Genomic DNA, 18,721 nt, shown 5'->3' with positions numbered 1-18,721 from the left:
ATAGAAAACCTGAACAGACCCATAACCAGTAAGAAGATTGAAGCAGTCATCAAAAATCTCCCAAAAAACAAGAGCCTAGGGCCATAGAGCTGCACAGGGGAATTCTACCAAACATTTAAAGAAGAATCAATACCTATTCTCCTGAAACTGTTCCAAAAAATAGAAATGGAAAGAAAACTTCCAAACTTATTTTATGAGGCCAGGATTACCTTGATCCCAAAACCAGACAGAAACCCCACCAGCAAGAATTACAGACCAATATCCTTGATGAACATGGATGCAAATTTCTCATCAAAATACTAGTCAATAGGACCCAATAGTACATTAAAAGAATTATTCACCACAATCAGGTGGGATTTATTCCTGGGCTGCCCAGTTGCTTCAACATCCACAGTTCAATGTAATACAATGCATTAATAAAAATAAGAACAAGAACCATATGAAACTCCCAATAGATGCTGAAAAAGCATTTGACAAAGTACAGCATTTTTTCCTCATCAAAATTCTTCGAAGTATAGGGATAGGGAGTACATACCTCAAATTCATCAAAGCCATCTATGAAAAACCCACAGCAAATATCATCCTCAATGGGGAAAAACTGAGAGCATTGCCCCTAAGGTCAGGAACATGGCAGGGATGTCCACTATCACCACTGCTATTCAACATAGTACTAGAAGTCTTAACCTCAGCAATCAGACAACAAAAAGAAATAAAAAGCATCTGAATCGGGAGAGAAGTCATACTCTCATTCTTTGCAGATGATATGATATTTATGTGGAAAACCAAAATAATCCACCCCAAAAGTGCTAGAACTCATACAGAATTCTGTAACGTGTCAGGATATATAATCAATGCACAGAAATCAGCTGCATTATATACACCAGCAGAAGGACAGAAGGAAGGGAAATTAAGGAGTTGATCCTATTTGCAATTGCAAGATACCTAGGACTAAACCTAACCAAAGAGGCAAAGAATCTGTACTCAGTGTAGGGGCCTGGTTGGCCAGAGGGAGCCCTTTTGTGGTGGGCTTGGATTGACCCTGCCCCTCCCGGCGGAACTTGCTTGCAGGCCCAGGATGTAGGGGCGGGCCAGTCAGATGGAGAAGTCCAATCAGTGGGGCGCACATATATTTGCTATGGCGGATTGAAATTCAATTGGCTGCCCTTATTGCTGACAAAGCCTGACTGTGCAGTTTTCCCTGTGTGTTGCAGTCTCATTGGCCACCTGTGTGTGGGCTGGGCTCAACCTCTATAAAGGTTAGTCTGTGAGGCAGGGGAGTAGTAGTGTAGGAGGGATAGCGTCAGGGTCATCGGGAGCGTCGCAGCATCGGGAGCAGCAGCGCCTGGAGTGACCTCTCTGGGAGCATCATGAGCATTGCCGGGAGCGGCCTCGCCAGCCAGGGAGCGGCCTCGCCAGCCAGGGAGCGGCCTCGCCGGGGAGCAGCACTGCCGGAGCTTCATCATCGGGAAGCGGCCTCGCCATCATCAGGAAGTGGCCTCATTGGGGAGTAGTGCTGCCAGCAGTGTCGTCGTCGGGTAGGGGAGCCATGGGGTAGCGGCCGTCGTCGGGTAGGGGGAATTGTGGGGGAATCGTTGGGTAGGGGGAATTGTTGGGTAAGGGAAGTAGTGGGGGTCGGTGTCCTGGTCCTCGTCACCTCTTTGTAAGAGACAGACCCGATTGGTTGGTTTGATTTTCGATGCTTGGTGCAAAATAAAGCTTTGCTTGACTTTCACTTTGTGTAGGTCTCGTTCCTTTGATCACGGACCCTAACACTCAGAAAACTCATTAAAGAAAGGACACCAAAAAAATGGAAAAGTGTTCCATGCTCATGGACTAGAAGAACAAATATTATGAAAATATCTATGCTACCTAAAGCAATCTACACATTTAACACAATCCTTATCAAAATACCATCCTTTTTTTTTCAAAGAAGTGGAACAAATAATCCTGAAATTTATATGGAACCAGAAAAGACCCTGAATAGCTAGAGGAATGTTGAAAAAGAAAACCAAAGTTGGTGGCACCACAGTTCCAAACTTTAAGCTCTATTACAAAGCTGTCATCATCAAGATAGTATGGTACTGGCACAAAAACAGACACATAGATCAATGGAACAGAATAGGGAGCCCAGAAATGGATCCTCAACTCTATGGTCAACTAATCTTCAACAAAGCAGGAAAGAATGTCCAGTGGAAAAAAGACAGTTTCTTCAACAAATGGTGTTGGGAAAATTGGACAGTCACATGCAGAAAAATGAAACTGGACCATTTCCTTACACCACACAAAACAATAGACTCCAAATGGATGAAAGACCTCAATGTGAGAAAGGAATCCATCAAAATCCTAGAGGAGAACACAGGCAGCAACCTCTCTGACCTCCATTGTAGCAACTTCTTCCTACAAACATCGCCAAAGGCAAGGGAAGCAAGGGCAAAAATGAACTATTGGAACTTCATCAAGATCAAAAGCTTTTTCACAGCAAAGGAAACAGTTAAGAAAGCCAAAAGACAACTGACAGAATGGAAGAAGATATTCTCAAATGACATATCAGATAAAGGGCTAGTATCCAAAATCTATCAAGAACTTATCAAAATGAACACCTAAAGACAAATAATCCAATCAAGAAATGGGCAGAGGACATGAACAGACATTTCTGCAAAGAAGACATCCAGATGGCCAACAGACACATGAAAAAGTGCTCCACGTCACTCGGCATCAGGGAAATACAAATCAAAACCACGGCATGATACTACCTCACACCAGTCAGAATGGCTAAAATTAAAGTCAGGAAATGACAGATGTTGGTGAGGATGCAGAGAAAGGGGAAAACTCCTACACTGTTGGTGGGAAGGCAAACTGGTGCAGCCACTCTGGAAAACAGAATGAGTTTCCTCAAAAAGTTGAAAATAGAGCTACCCTATGGTCCAGCAATTGTACTACTGGTTATTTACCCGAAAGATACAAATAGTGATACAAGTGATACAAATAGTGATCCAAAGGGGAATGTGCACCGGAATGTTTATAGCAGTGATGTCCGCAATAGCCAAACTATGGAAGACCCTAGATGTCCATCAACAGATGAATGGATAAAGAAGATGTGGTATATATATGCATATGGAATATGACACAGCCATCAAATAACAAAATCTTGCCATTTGCAATGACATGTTTGGAACTAGAGGGTATCATGCTAAGTGAAATAAGTTAGTCAGAGAAAGACAATTATCATATGATTCTTTGATATGAGGAATTTGAGAGGCAGGGTAGGGTGAAATGGGGGACAGGGAGGGGAAAAATGAAATAAAATGGGACAAAGGAGGGAGACAAAGCATAAGAGACTCAGTCTCAGGAAACAAACTGAGGGTTGCTGGGGAGTGGGAAGAATGGGGTGGTTGGGTTATGGACATTGGGGATGGTATGTGCTATGGTGCGTACTATGAACTGTCGAAGACTGATGATTCGCAGACTCATACACCTGAAGCAAATAATACATTATATGTTTAAAAAAAAAGTTATTGACCTGAAAAATAAAAAATCAGATATTTTTCTAGTGCCTGCTGGCCCAGTCAGTGAAACATGTGACTCTTGATCTCAGGGTCATGAGTTCAACCCCCATATTGGGTTAGAGATTACTTAAAAAAATAAATAAAAATTTCAAAAAGGTATAAGCTAATAAAAAGAGGTGAAAAGGGGCGCCTGGGTGGCTCAATGGGTTAAGCCTCTGCCTTCAGCTCAGGTCATGATCTCAGGGTCCTGGGATCGAGCTCCCCATCGGGGTTTCTGATCAGCAGGGAGCTTGCTTCCTCCCTCTCTCTCTGCCTGCCTCTCTGCCTGCTTCTGATCTCTGTCTGTCAAAATGATAAATAAAATCTTAAAAAAAAAGAACTGAAAAAATTGTGAATATGCACCAAGTAATGTTATTTTGCTTATGTTAATTTTTCATGTTTATGTACTCAATCTGAGGGCTTTTTTTAAAATCATGCTTTAGTGTACAAAAATGTTACTCTTTTTTGCAGCTTTGACCAATAAAAACGTTACTTTTGATTTTTTATAAATAACTTAAAAATGAGATAGGAAAAAATAATTGTTTTCACCAATGCAGTAAAATCAACTCCCTGAAAAGAAATATTTCAAGAATTGCATAGTTGTAATTATTTTTAGCATCCCTTTCACTCAGTAGTGTTCTGGTTTGGATGATGAATTAAATGGTCTCCTTACCTATACATCACTAAAATAAGCCCTCCAGCTTCCACTTCTTTTTTTCCAATTAGGTTTAATCAACAAAATGAACTTGATTTTTGTGGCTGGGTTCTGAGAACAGTCACATCAAAAACTGATTCGAGGAACCTGGCCCCTGTGTGTCATACTTTTATTCTTCTGGACTTTCAAGGTGTTGCATTGGAATCACCCACATCTCATCATGTCCTAAACGATTTCCTCCAAGGGAAGGAAAGTCAGTTGGCATCTTCGGACATCTGCACACTTCAAAAACACTTTATAAAATTGTCTACTACACAAAGACCCTAAAATGAGAGGCTTTATTTCACCATACAGGCAATCCTCACTTTGCACAATAGTATGAGACCATAAAAATGAACATACACAGTAAAACCACACAAAGCAATCTTAAATAATTAATGGGAAAAGTTATGATTGTGTTGTGACCTGTAACACCTGTTTTCAAAACCTTAAAAACTTTGTCAGTTATAAATGTATAGGGACAGGAAAATATATAAATATTTATTTTGCACACTATAACTTACAACATTGAAATTTAGAGTGTTTTATTTTCTTTCTTTTTTTTTTTTAAGATTTATTTATTCGACAGATAGAGATTACAAGTAGGCAGAGAGAGAGAGAGGAGGAAGCAGGCTCCCAGCCAAGCAGAGAGCCTGATGCGGAGCTCGATCCCAGGACCCTGGGATCATGACCTGAGCTGAAGGCAGAGGCTTTAACCCGCTAAGCCACCCAGGCTCCCCTAGAGTGTTTTATTTTCTTTGTAAAAAAAAATTATCAAGAGTAGTATGAAGGTCTCTGCCTTTTTTTTTTCCAACTTAAAATTTACCATGTAGCATGAGCGTCTTTTCCACGTCTTTCTATGTCTGGATCGGCTTCCAACATTTTATCCTTTGCACTCTCAGAGTTGTAAAAGATCTCAGAGAGCTCTTTTAATGTGAGGATTTTGCTAGTGTCACCTTCCTCTAGGACATCTCTATCCTGTTTGTCACAATCACTTTCTTCTTTGGGGTTAATATATTCATCTTCACTAAGTTCTGCATGTATATTTACAATCTCTACAATAATGGCAGCATCAACATTCTCACAGATAGTTATTTCTTCTACACCGCAATTTACATTCAATTCAAATTTCATTTCTAGAATTAAAACATGTCCACTTTTATGCTGTACTTTTATCTTTGTTGTGCATCCCTCAAAGACTTCAGAAGAGCCATCTATAGACTGTAGATAATTTAACATTATCTGGTAAAATGCAAGAGCTGGGCCCTGTCAATCACCTACACCTTATTTCACTTCAAAGATAAAAGATTCAAGAATTTTGTGAAAAATGAGAATTTCTACATCAGAGAAAAATAAGACAATGGGGGAAGACAGAAGTAAGCTTCAGCAAAGTAATGTTTCATTCATATGAAACACATATACTGCTGTTGAGCATTTCTGGAAAGCATGCCACCTTTGTGTGAGTTTTTCACAATTCTAAAGTAGGCAAGGTACCAGCGCTCGAGGAGACTCAGCTATTGTTTAATTAAAATGAATGATTAGTTTCTCTCCTGGTGGCTTCAGAAGGCAAATTTGTCTTCCAGGGTAGTTTGTCAATCAACTCGAGTTTTGTTGTCGCTTTCTTTTCCCTTCGTCTTTCTCCCCAAAGAAGTAATTCAGTGACAACTCAAGTTGCTGAACTTAGCAGTTAACATTTTGAAGAAAATACAGATCTAGCATATTATATATGTCCAGGCATTATAGTCAGTCTCTAACGTAGGGGGAAAAAATGAATGAAGAGGAGATACAAAAAGAGCAAAATAGTAACATCTTCCAAGATAACTGCCAAAGACAGCATATCAAATTCATATCTCTGGACATTTTGTTCATTCCCTTTCATTTCCACAAAGGCATCTCCTCCCCACAGTCATTTGAAAGAAAAAGGAAAAACAGCCATAGAGATGAAAGAATCATGATCCCATTCCATGTCATTGTCCAGGCAGATGAAGTACTGTTGGAAAAAAGAACTCCAAGTGTTTCTCCATGATCTACAAGGTTTAAGCGAAAATCGATGTTTCTTCCCCTCCTTAGCACTGCCTCATCTATCTACTTTTTTTTTCAGAACAACAACTTTGAAATCCCTCGCTCATTATTAGTTCTTTTTTAATTAACCTACAACTCGATGTTTTATATTCAGTTCTAACAAAATGTTTCACAATCCTTCTTGGAAGATTCTCTCCTTGCTCACAGTCATATGACAAAAATACATCCTTTGGTAATATTTATCAAGTGACTAAGCCAAATAAGTAGTGAAAATAGTCTTTTCATAGATTCCTTGATTCAAGGGAAATACAAAAAAAAAAAAGAAGTTAATGTTTTTCCTAATTCAGCAACTTCTGACTTGCCAACACTGAATTTTGCCAAGTGGCTACTTCAACTAGTGTTTCAATTACAATCCTGTAATAGAAATTTGTTTTACACAACCTGCATCCTGTAAAGTAGTCACTGTTAACAACGGAAGTCCATTTCTATCAAAATCCTTCCTCTTGTGCTCTGGAGCCCTTTCTATCTTGCCTTGTAAAAGACGTTACTTCAGCAATTATCACGCATAGCCTGGCTCACCAATTTCTACTTCTCTAGTTGGTCATTCTATTAGCGTAAAAGTCTACACTACCATCCAACCTAAAGAAACACCTTCCTTAACCCCTCACCTGCACACTGTCTTTAAATTTCTGGCTTATGTTCCTGTTCTCCATACCACATTAAAATGACACAGAAGAGTGTTCTGCAAAGAAGTCCACCTTTCATTTCTTCCACTTTCTTTTTTGAAGTTAAAGTCCTTATTGTCTTATTTAGCCAGGAAAAAAGAATCAGTGAGGAAAATTCAGATTTGTTAGACGAGCAACCAGAATTGTGTTCTACATGCTCTAATGCATAATGAATGTTTCTGAATACTCATGTATTTTTTTTAAATTTATTTATTTTTTTCAGCGTAACAGTATTCATTGTTTTTGCACAACACCCAGTGCTCCATGCAAAACGTGCCCTCCCTATTACCCACCACCTGTTCCCCCAACCTCCCACCCCTGACCCTTCAAAACCCTCAGGTTGTTTTTCAGAGTCCATAGTCTCTTATGGTTCGCCTCCCCTTCCAATTTTTTTTTTTTAATAAACATATAATGTATTTTTATCCCCAGGGGTACAGGTCTGTGAATCGCCAGGTTTACACACTTCACAGCACTCACGATAGCACATACCCTCCCCAATGTGCATAACCCCCTCCCCCTCTCCCAATCCCACCTCCCCCCAGCAACCCCCAGTTTGTTTTGTGAGATTAAGAGTCATTTATGGTTTGTCTCCCTCCCAATCCCATCTTGTTTCATTTATTCTTCTCCTATCCCCCTAACCCCCCATGTTGCTTCTCCATGTCCTCATATCAGGGAGATCATATGATAGTTGTCTTTCTCCGATTGACTTATTTCACTAAGCATGATACCCTCTAGTCCCATCCACGTCATCGCAAATGGCAAGATTTCATTTCTTTTGATGGCTGCATAGTATTCCATTGTGTATATCTACCACCTCTTCTTTATCCATTCATCTGTTGATGGACATCTAGGTTCTTTCCATAGTTTGGCTATTGTAGACATTGCTGCTATAAACTCATGTATGTTTGAAAAGGAATGTGTGTTATCTTTTTTGATAACACAATATAGATAATACATTATATATAGTATATATAATATATATAACACATATAAAATAGATATCATAGATAATAGATAAACACAATATAGATAATAGAGCTATATATCTATGCATATATGCATATGATACACACATACGTGCAGAAGCTTTGCTTTCTGTATTTTGTAAACTATGTACACATCAAAGTTCATGACTGTCCTGTTACCTTGGTGTAGTGCTATTTTTGCCATGATGAAATATTTCCCTTTGCCCCATATAAATCATTCACTTTGAATTCTATTTTGTCTGATAGTAACATTTCTTCAACTCCATGCTTTTGATTAATATTTGCTGGTAATACATAATTCTATCCTTTTGCATTCAATCTTTTTTATGTATTTTAATTTCAAGCATGGCTTTTGTATAGTAAGTGAATTTTGGTTTGGGCATTTTAAACATAGTCTAAGAATACCCATATTTTAATAGTGGAATTCATTCATTAATACTTTTATGATAAATGAATGCTTATAAGTATTCTGGCCATTTACTTTATATATTCTTTTTGTTATTTTTTAAAATCCATTTCCTTTCTCTCTCAGTCTTTATTGACTGATCCAGTGGTTTTCTGTTGTTGTTAGGTCTTAATATTTTTCCTGTTATTCAGAAGCTACATACCTTTTATTCTTTTCTTTACAGGCAACCTTTAATATTTAATAAATAAAATTAAATTTCTTGAGTATATTAGAAGCTGCTACATAGCACATTGGAACATCTGATAATTCAGTATTTTTTTTTACATTTTCATTAAAAATTAGTCTCAATTATAAGTTTACTTATTTCTTTATGTATCACTGTTTCTTTATATCAAAATCTTGTCTATTGTGGATTTTTAAATTAAATTTTACTGAGGACATCTTCAACTAAAACATATTAAAAAGGTCCATGTGCAGTAAACTTTCTACACTTGATCTTAGCCAAAAGGCTGAGAAGTGATTACACTAAACTTTTGATGCCCTTTTTTTCCCTGAACTATGCCTATTATTTGCTCACTCTTGAAAGAACTCTAATTTCAACTTTTCTTAAGACAGTTGAAGATTTACCCTTTGCTGATGCCAATTTTATTTCCTTCTTGAAACTATTTTTTAAATAATTTTTAAAACAGTTTTAGATAAACAGAAAAATTGTGGAGACAACAGAGGGTTCTAAATATCCCAGCCCCAGTTTCCCTTATGTCAAGAATTTATCTAAACTACTCCATGAGACTAATGCCCTGCGTCCATTCTGTTTGGCCCAGCAGCCTGCCGTGATCCTAAACTGACACTAGCCTCCTCATACAAGCACATGCTCTAGATAGCAGCCCGCAGAATCACAGGCAGTGTAAATCTCTGGTATGATTTCTCCAACAGCTCTTATAATCAACAGTCTCCCCTTTCTTTCAGCACCTTCCCTCTGGCCCTTGGATAAGATCCCCACATGTCTTACCATAACTGGTTCTTTCAGATTGAACTGACCAATCTGCCTTAGCCTGAGAACCCCAAAACACTCCACCCACAGACCCCAATAAAGGCATGTGCCCCAGATCCAGCCTCTCTGTCTACACTCTGCCTTGTCTTCCTCATGTGGACCCTCAAGATATACTATGTAGTTCTTCCAGTACTCATACTGTGCATAATAAACTTCTCCATTTCAATTTCCTTTGTGTTCTGTTATTGAACTGCTCAACATCATTTAACAAGTGTTCATATGACAAATCCGTAACAATTATTAATGTCTTACTCCAGTACCATACTGCTATCATAGTTAATGAACAAATACTGATAAATTTTCCTTCAAGTCTGTATTTTATTCAAATTTCCTTAGTTTTCACCTAACGTTCTTTTTCTGTTCCAGTGTCTTATCTATATTATGTTAGTTTTCATAACTCCTTAGGTTCTTTTTGGCTGTAATAATTTCCCAGACTTCTCTTGTTTTTGATGCCCTTCTCCGTTTTCAGGAGGAGTAGTTAGGTATTTGTTATACTATCTCTCAGTTAAGATTTGTCTGATATTTTTGTCATGATCAGTCTGGTGAATATGGTTTGGGGGAAGAAGACCACAGAGGTCCAGTGCTATTCTCGTCACAGCATAGCAAGGCTATCTATGATCTATCAATATGACTTATCACTGCCGATGTTGACCTTCAGTGCCTGGCTGAATTAGAGTCTGCCAGATTTTTCTCTGTAAACTTACTGTTATATTTTCCCCATGCTTATTATATTGCTTAGAGGGAAAATCATTATCTGCAGCCCATTCTTAGGGAATGGGGAGCGATGCTTCACTTCTAGAACTTGGAGTATATGCATTCATTATTTGGAATCCTTATCTTGGAATCCTATTCATTCCTATTTGTTTGTTTGTTTATTTTCATTTATATCAGTTCTCATGAATATTTATTTTAGGCTTTGGATTATAATCCAAAATTTATTTAAAGACATTCCTCAGAGATATTGCGGGTTTGAAGCAATGAAGCATACTTTGCAATAAAGTGAGTCAAATGAACTTTTCAGTTTCCCAGTGCATATAAAAGTAATGTTTATACTATACTGTATTCTTTTACATGTACAATAGCCTTGTGTCTAAAAAAAATGTATATACCTTAATTAAAAAATATATTTCATTGCCAAAAAATGTTAACTATTACAAGAGTTTTCAGCAAGTCATAATCACTGATCACAGATTACCACCGGAAATGTGATAATAATGAAAAAGCTTGAAATAATGCAAGAATTATTGTGACAGAGTCATGTGACAGAGTCATGAAAGTGAGCAAATGCTATTGAAAAAAAAAAGATGGTGCTGATAGCCTTGCTTGATACAGGATTGCCACAAACTTTCAATTTGTTAAAAAGAAAGAAAGAAAGAGAAACAGAGAGAGGAGAGGGAAGGGGAGGGGATGGGATGGGAAGGCACAGGGGAAAGGAAGGAAAAGGAAAGGAAAGGAAAGGAAAGGAAAGAGTAATATCTGAAAAGCAAGTAAAACAAAGCATGGTGAAATGAAGTATGTTTGTATTCATTCTTTTTTTTTTTTTTTTTTTTTTCCCCAGCTTTGGAGTCTGGGAGCTCTCCTGTGTCTCTGACGTGTCCTCACCCTTTGTGGGTTTTGTTGTTTGCTAGCTTTTAGCTTGCACTCTCCCATACTTTCTGGTACAACAAAATATTCCAGACTCTCATGTTTCCTGCCTCAGTCTTAGAATCAACCATTTCTCCAAGGAGACTTGGTTCCTTTTTATTGAGTATTGATATTAGAAACCAAGGTCTGTATGCTAAATACACTTGTTACTCCTGGAGTGTGGTTGCTTCTAAGCCCTTTCATTTGGCAGAGCAAGGAAACATGTGTGTGCATATTAACCCATGCATATGGACAAATCTATACATATTTCTATATGTAACTATCTGTATCTATATAAAGCTAAACCTGAGTTCATATTGGTATATTCAACTCTAATTCATACCACAAGAATGTTAAAATAAACTCCTTTAACAGCAAGAAATCTCCCTCCCACCATCCACCATCCATTTACTTAGCTTAATTCCATTATATATGCAAAGCAGTATCAGGGTTGTTAACCCAGACTCTGATGAGAAACTGTCAACCAGGGTAGAGTCTTATATACAGCTTTTTTTTTAACTTAAATCTTATGAATTCCATTCATTTTTAAAGTTAATTAGGATAAAGCTTATCCACCACACCCTTCAGTGAAGTTGTTTCACACATTTATATTGGAGTTCGATTATTTTGTTACATTCTGCATACTACTCTGGGAGTCTCCAATTTTTTAACATCCGCATAAACTTAAGTTCTCACTTAATGCTGAAAGGTTCTATAGAATTTGACAAACGTTAACGTCATATACCTATCAACAATATCATACACAATTGTTTCACTTCTCTGTAATTGCCCTGTGTTTCAGCTCTCCAACAAAGTCCCTAACCCCATGGGAACTGTGGTAGGAATCATACATTACATTGGCTCTGACAGCCTTCAGACTGACATTTTTCACTTAGCAATGATGCATTTAAAATTCATGCACTTATTTTAACAGCCCGACTGATCATTTCTTTTAACTACGATATAATATTCCATTGCATGAATGTACCATAGTTTAATTATCCAGTCATCAATGAACGAACATCTTGGTTGTTCCCAGGTTATGGTGATTATGAATAAAGCTGCTATAAACATCCATGTGTAGGTTTTGGTGTGGATATAAGTTTTGAAGTCCGTTGCGTAAATAGTAGTGTGACTGCCAGATTGTATGGTAAAACTATGTTTAGACTTATAAACTGCCAGAATATATTCTAATATGAATTTTTAGATTTTTAATCTATTAGATTAAATAATTTAATGTGAATTTATAAGAAATTCTCAAACTCCTTCCTTCCTCCCTCCCTTCCTTATTAAATTATTTTTAAACGTGGTTTTCCAATTTTGCATTCCCACAGGGAAGGAATGGAAGTTTTGTTGCTGTGCCTCACTGCCAGTGTTTTTGTCAGGTTTTTGCATTTTAGCCATTCCACTAGGCATACAGTGGTATCTAATTGCTTATTTAATTTACAATTAGCTGAGGATAAACAGAGTTGAGTGTGAGTTTTTTATGTTTATTTATTATGTTTATCTTCTTTGGTGTAGTGTCTGGTCAGATCTTTAACCCATTTTTAATTGGCTGTTTCCCTAATGTTAAGTTTTAACATCAACTTTTCTTTTGTGCATTGTGCTTTTGATGTTATATCCAAAAATTCATCACCAAACCCAAGTCATGTAGGTTTTTCTCCTAGATTTTCTTCTCTATGTTTTGTAGTTTTATGGTATACACGGAGATCTATGTTCCATTTGAGTTAATTTTCCAGAAAAATGTAAGGTCTATGTGTAGGTTTGTTTGCTTTTTTAACATATGGACATCAGGTTTTCTCAGCACCGTTTGTTGAAAAGACTATCTCCATTAAATTTCCTTTCTTCCATTTTCAAAGATAGGCTGTTTATACATGTGTGAGTATATTTCCGGGTTCTAAATACTATTACATTGGCCTCTATGTTCATTCTATTGCCATTCCTACTCTGCCTTGATCTCTACAGCTTTACAGAAACTTTTGGAAAAGGGAAGCAAAAGTTTTCCAATTTGTTGTTCTCCAGGACTGCACTGCCTATTCTTGATCCTTTACCTTTCCATATAAACTTTACAATTACCTTGTCAATATGTACAAAACAGCTTGCTGAGATTTTGCTTGGGGTTATTTTGACACTATCACAATTCATGTATAGTTCAAATACCTTGTAACAAAGCATTTCCAAATCTTCTATCTTATAACATTTCTGTCATTTTTTTCCTTTATCTACATGCCACAACCACCTAATACATTGTAATTATTACTATCTCAAATAAATAAAATCTTTTAGATCAGTTAAGAAAAGAAAAATAAGAGCTTTTGCTTTACCACCATTTATTATTCTGATGCTCTTATGTAATCTCCCACCTGCCTGAGAATTCTTTTATGCTTTTTTTTTTTTTTTTTGCAGAATGATTCTGCTGGCAATAAATTCTTTCAGTTTTTATTTGAGAAAATATTTCACTACTTCTAAGAATAACTTCATGGACACAGAATTCTAGGTTGGTAGATATTTTCTTTCAACATTCTAAATATTCCACTCTATTATTTTCTTGTTTGCATGTTTTCTTGTTAGAAGTCTTTTGAAATTCTTATACTGGCTTTTGTATAGGTAATTTTTTTCACCTGACTTCAAGATTTTTAATAAGTACTTTTTTCTTCACTTTGACTACAGTATGCCTGGGTTTAGAAAATCTTTTTTGGTATTCATCCTGGTTGGTATTCTTGGTCTTCCTGTATCTATGTTTTGGTGTCTGCCATTAATTTTGGAAAATGGTCAGCCATTACTACTTGAAATATTGTTTTTGCTCCATTCTCTATTTCTCCTTCCTCTGGTATTTAAATTACGTGTGTGACACATTTTAATATTTTTCTGCAGTTATTAGATATTCTGTCTTGCATTCTGGATGTTTGAGTTGTTATTGGGAGCTTATAATGATCTTTTTGCTGATGTCATTTTCCCTGATTCTTCTAGTCCCCTGGAGTTTTGCATCTCTCTTTGTATGTTTAAAGTAGCCATCACCTCCTCTCAACTTTACTAGCTGCCTTCAGGTGAAAGCAATTTTTGTTGGTCCTGCTTATATTCTAGGGCTTTCTCTGACCTTGGATAGATACACCAGCTCTACACTTCTTGCTCCCACTTGTGGCAGAATTCTTAAGCTTGTATGTCTTTTTTCAATCTTACAATGCATCAGGCCAGCTGTGGGTCACGTCTCCCCATCCCCATCAAAGGTAGTGCTACAGCTCAAGGCTATGGGTTCTCCCTTCCCCCATAGACCCTGTTTTGCTTTTTACATGTATTCACTGTTTACTGAGTTTATCCTCACTGCCACACTTGAGAGATAGGCACAAGGAGATGGCCAGAGGGACAAGGGAGATATGGGTTTGACACTTGGGGCACTGGGGGTGCCTGTGAGCCAGGTGGGGAGATCCTCTAATGAAGTTTTGCCAGCCACTCATAGGTGGCCTTCTTGCTGAAGTCTAGAACACAGTCAGCAGGAACTGTCACTTTAATGTCCTCTGATATTATCTGCCTGTTTCCCAATCTCCTCCGTCCCCTGAGTCATGGAGATCTTGCTGTCATAATCTGAGAGACAGGTTTCTTTAGCAGTGTCACGCACAGCTAGGGAAAGTAGGTGGTCACTCACCACTCTTCCTTTCTCCCTAGCTTCCTCTTTTTCTAAATAACCTGTGCCACCTTGCAGAGAGGGGTAGTGCTGGCAGTTTCTCTTGCCCAGTCTAATATGCCCAAATTCTTTTTTTCTTATTCAGTGGAGTGCTAGAATTTTTCTTTAAAAAAACTGAGCTTATACAAGTTTTCAATGCCCATTATATGTGGGCTCAAATCAGCATTTTCCAGGTGTCATGCTAAGGGGGCAGGGGGCGGGGGTCGGGGGGGATGAAGCCAATTCACTGGATTCTGCTGGTTCCATAGTCCACACCAGGATCCGTCTTCCTATTACCCAATGCAAAGTGGGTGATATTCCTTGGCATATGGTGCTGGATCCAACTCCCACAAAGGAATTTTTGTTTATGGATAGATGAATTTTAGACATTAAGAAAGAATAAAAGCAAGGCACATATTATACTGCCATGCTGTTGATATCACTCCTAGAACCAGTTTTATTGATTGGATATTAACTGTAATCATTTACTATAGCATACATCTTTTTATCTTGTGTTGCTGTTTTTTAAAGATTTACTTATTTTAGAGAGAGAGTGTGTGCATGTAGGTGTGCAAATACAGGGAGGGGCAGAGAGAGAATCTCAAGCAGACTCACCACTGAGCAAGGAGCCTGATACAGGGGCTCAGGGTTCCATCTCACCATCCATAAGATCATTACTAGAGACAAAATCACTGGTCAGATGCTTAACCTACTGAGCCACCCAGGCGCTCCAAGGTACAAGGTTTTTAAACTCAAAACTGACTACCCCAAGATTTCTAAATTAGTATCTGCTAACCGTGACCCTGTATATAGGATCCTCCCTACAAACTCAGAAAGAGTGGTCATTGTGGGTAACATGCCTAGAATCAAAACCCTTTTACATATGTATGTTATCCAGATTATCATTCAGACACCCACAATTCCCAAACTCAGCCCACATATTTTAGACAAGGTGATATTACTTCCATCTATAGTTGTAAATCGTTACAGACTTTATCCAATCGTCACCTACTATTCCCCTAACACAGTCATTGGATCAGTGGCAACTTAATAACAAGATTCTATTTTAATACGCTGGTCATTAAGAAGGAAATTTGTAACCCAGATTGCACAAGAAACTTCCTTAACCACCAGGGTAACTAGATTTAGTATGACTCTGTCACTATAGAAAGCAGAGCACTGAGAATGTTAAGAAACTGATCCTTCAGAATTCTGGAACTACTGAATCAAACAACCCTAAACCTGCCTCAACAGTGGACTTCTCCGTACTTGAGTGTATTTTATATAAAATGAGGAACTGCATCACATGATTATGAAGGCTGAGAAGTCCCCCCAAGATCTGTAAACTAGAGACATGGGAGAGTTGATGGTATGATCTAGTATGATCCAGTATGATCCAAAGACCTGAGATGCAGAGGAATCTCCAGTTTGACTGCAAAGGCCTGGGAACTGGGCGAGCCAATGGTAGAGGTTCCAATCTGAGTTCAAGTCTGAAAGCAGGAGAAGACTGATGTCCCAGGTTAAAGACCATCAGGCAATGAAAGTGAATTCAACCTTACTCCAACTTCTGTTCTCTTCAGGCCTTCAGTGGATTGGATGATGCCCATCCATATTGGGGAGTGGGAAGAGAACCAACTTACTTTATTCAAATGTCAACCTCATTCAGAAACACCCTTATAAACACACTCAGAATAATGTTGACCCAAATATCTGGGTGCCTGTTGTCCCTGTCAAGATGATACATGAAATTAACTTCACAGCCAGGTTAGGTTGCTTTTTCACTATTTGCAACATAAAGGATTTTAACTAATATATCAGGTTTGTTATCTTGGAGTGATGTAGCATTTCTTAGCCAGCTGATGTTTTAAACCAAGCATTTTCATGATTTTAATTATTTATCATTTATTGCAGCTTATCTAATCTGTTTCATTTTACCCTGACTGTGATAGCTATAAAATTACCCTTTTAATTTTACAGCCAATAATTAATTACTAAAGGATTCAATAAGAGTGAAACACATTTCTGTAAGAATTATTAAGGAAGAAACAGGAAAGAGAGTGAACCACAGTGTTCTGACAACCTAGGAAAATATATAAATATAGGGGTAATGGGAAAACTCAAAATCAAGTCTTTCCTCTTTCTCCATTCCTCCATGTGTGGTCATAGTATTGGTAGTATAAGAGTGGTGTGTGTGTGTGTCTGTGTGTCTGTGTGTTCATGTGCATGTATGTGCAGACACTGGTTTGTAAGTCAATCTTTATAAAACTAAAATTCACATCAACTGGTATTTTACACAACCAATACTCTATATGGATTTTTAACAGTATGGTTAGGTACAATCTTTACACTGCAAGACTTGGGGGTATTCCTATGATGTTACAATCACAGTTAATTGTAAGCTTCTCATCTACAGTTATTCACAACCTAGTTTATATTTCACTTTCTCAAATTCCAATTAAATGAATCGATTTAAAACTGTGTATTAATATCTGGCGAGGTTTCTGAGAATGAATGCAAGTCAGTTTGAACTCTATTGCTATTTTATGAAAGATTAAGCCATGTTCTATCAAGGTCTCACATAGAGAAATGAGTAGAAGCAAAGGGTAGTTACCAACTTATTAAAACGGAATTATTTCAATTAATTAGATATTTATAAGAATTTGTGTAGACAGCAAGCATATTTATTCATGTTTTCTTACATTGGGTAGTATCCACTGGAGCCAGGGCCTTGCTACCAGCAGACAGCATACAAGTGCTGTTAGAGGTATGATCTCAGCAGTTTTGAAAAGTAACTCACCCTGAAATGACTTATTAGCTCATTAACACTTCAAGGTGGAATAGTTTTCAGATTAACTAGCTTCATCGAGCACAGAATGGGTGAAGGCACAATGCATCTGTTCTAAAACAAAATTTCCTTCTTTATTGCAAGCTGATACATGTTCATTTGAGGATGTTAGAGAACATACAAAAATTAAAGAAATAGATGCCATCCATAAGCTCACCACATAAGATTACTACTCTTAACATTTGGGTGAATATACTCACTTTTTGTTTATTTATGTGCATGAAAATAGAGGTAGTTTAAAATTTAATGTCACTACTTAGAGGTGCAGGCATTTAATTTTACTTCTTTATAACGGGACTTGTTCACAAATCTCCCTTTTCACATTTGCCATGGAAAACAAACTTGAATTTTCCATATTAAAATGATGGAAACACTTTTTGTTTCACTTAATCATTTCCACATTAGCTCACTCTCATTGTTTCAAAGTTTCAACCTCTTCTTCCTTTTTTTCTTTCCTTTCTCTCCAAAATATGACAGTGCTATGATCTGGATATCTGTCCTCCTCAAAATTCGTATGTTGAAACTTGGTTCCCAGTGTGATAGTATTAGAAAGTGGGGGGTGCTCTGGGCAGGTGGTTAGATCATGCAGGAAGAGCCCTTATGAAAGTGCCCACAGGGTTCCCTACCGCCTACCACCTACCACTAGAAGTCTGCAATCCTGACCATGTTGGTACCCTGAGAGCAGACTTGCAGCCTCCAGAACGGTGAGAAATAAATTCCTGCTGTTTGTAAACCACTTGGTCTGTGGTACTTTGTTACAGCAGCCCAAGACGACTAAGACAGATGGTGCGGTGGGAAGACCCCAGCTGGCACACAGACAGCGCTTGGTGGAGGGGTCTCCACGGTGATGGTACTGGAACGTGTGTGTGCTCCTGTGGCACCTGCTGCTGACGTTCCTTTGTCACAGGCAATACACGGTAGTTCCTCCTGCAGAGCTCCCCGGTACTGTGTCAGGTGCTGACTAGGTTATCACCTTGACCTGTGCTTGAACTCCCATTCAGGTCCTAGTTCGAGCAGTCCCTCTGCTCAAAGATACAGATGATTTCCCCCACAAATGAGATGCCCAACCATTGTCTGCACCCTCCGCCTTCCCACAGTGGGGTACATGGTAACTACTTAACTCTCCATTCCAGAAGTTTTCAAATTCTTCCCCTCTCTCTAGT

The sequence above is a fragment of the Meles meles genome, chromosome 3, assembly GCF_922984935.1.
Source record: "Meles meles chromosome 3, mMelMel3.1 paternal haplotype, whole genome shotgun sequence".
Taxonomy (NCBI): domain Eukaryota; kingdom Metazoa; phylum Chordata; class Mammalia; order Carnivora; family Mustelidae; genus Meles; species Meles meles.
The sequence above is the reverse complement of the archived record's forward strand: the minus strand, read 5'-3'. Positions refer to the sequence as shown.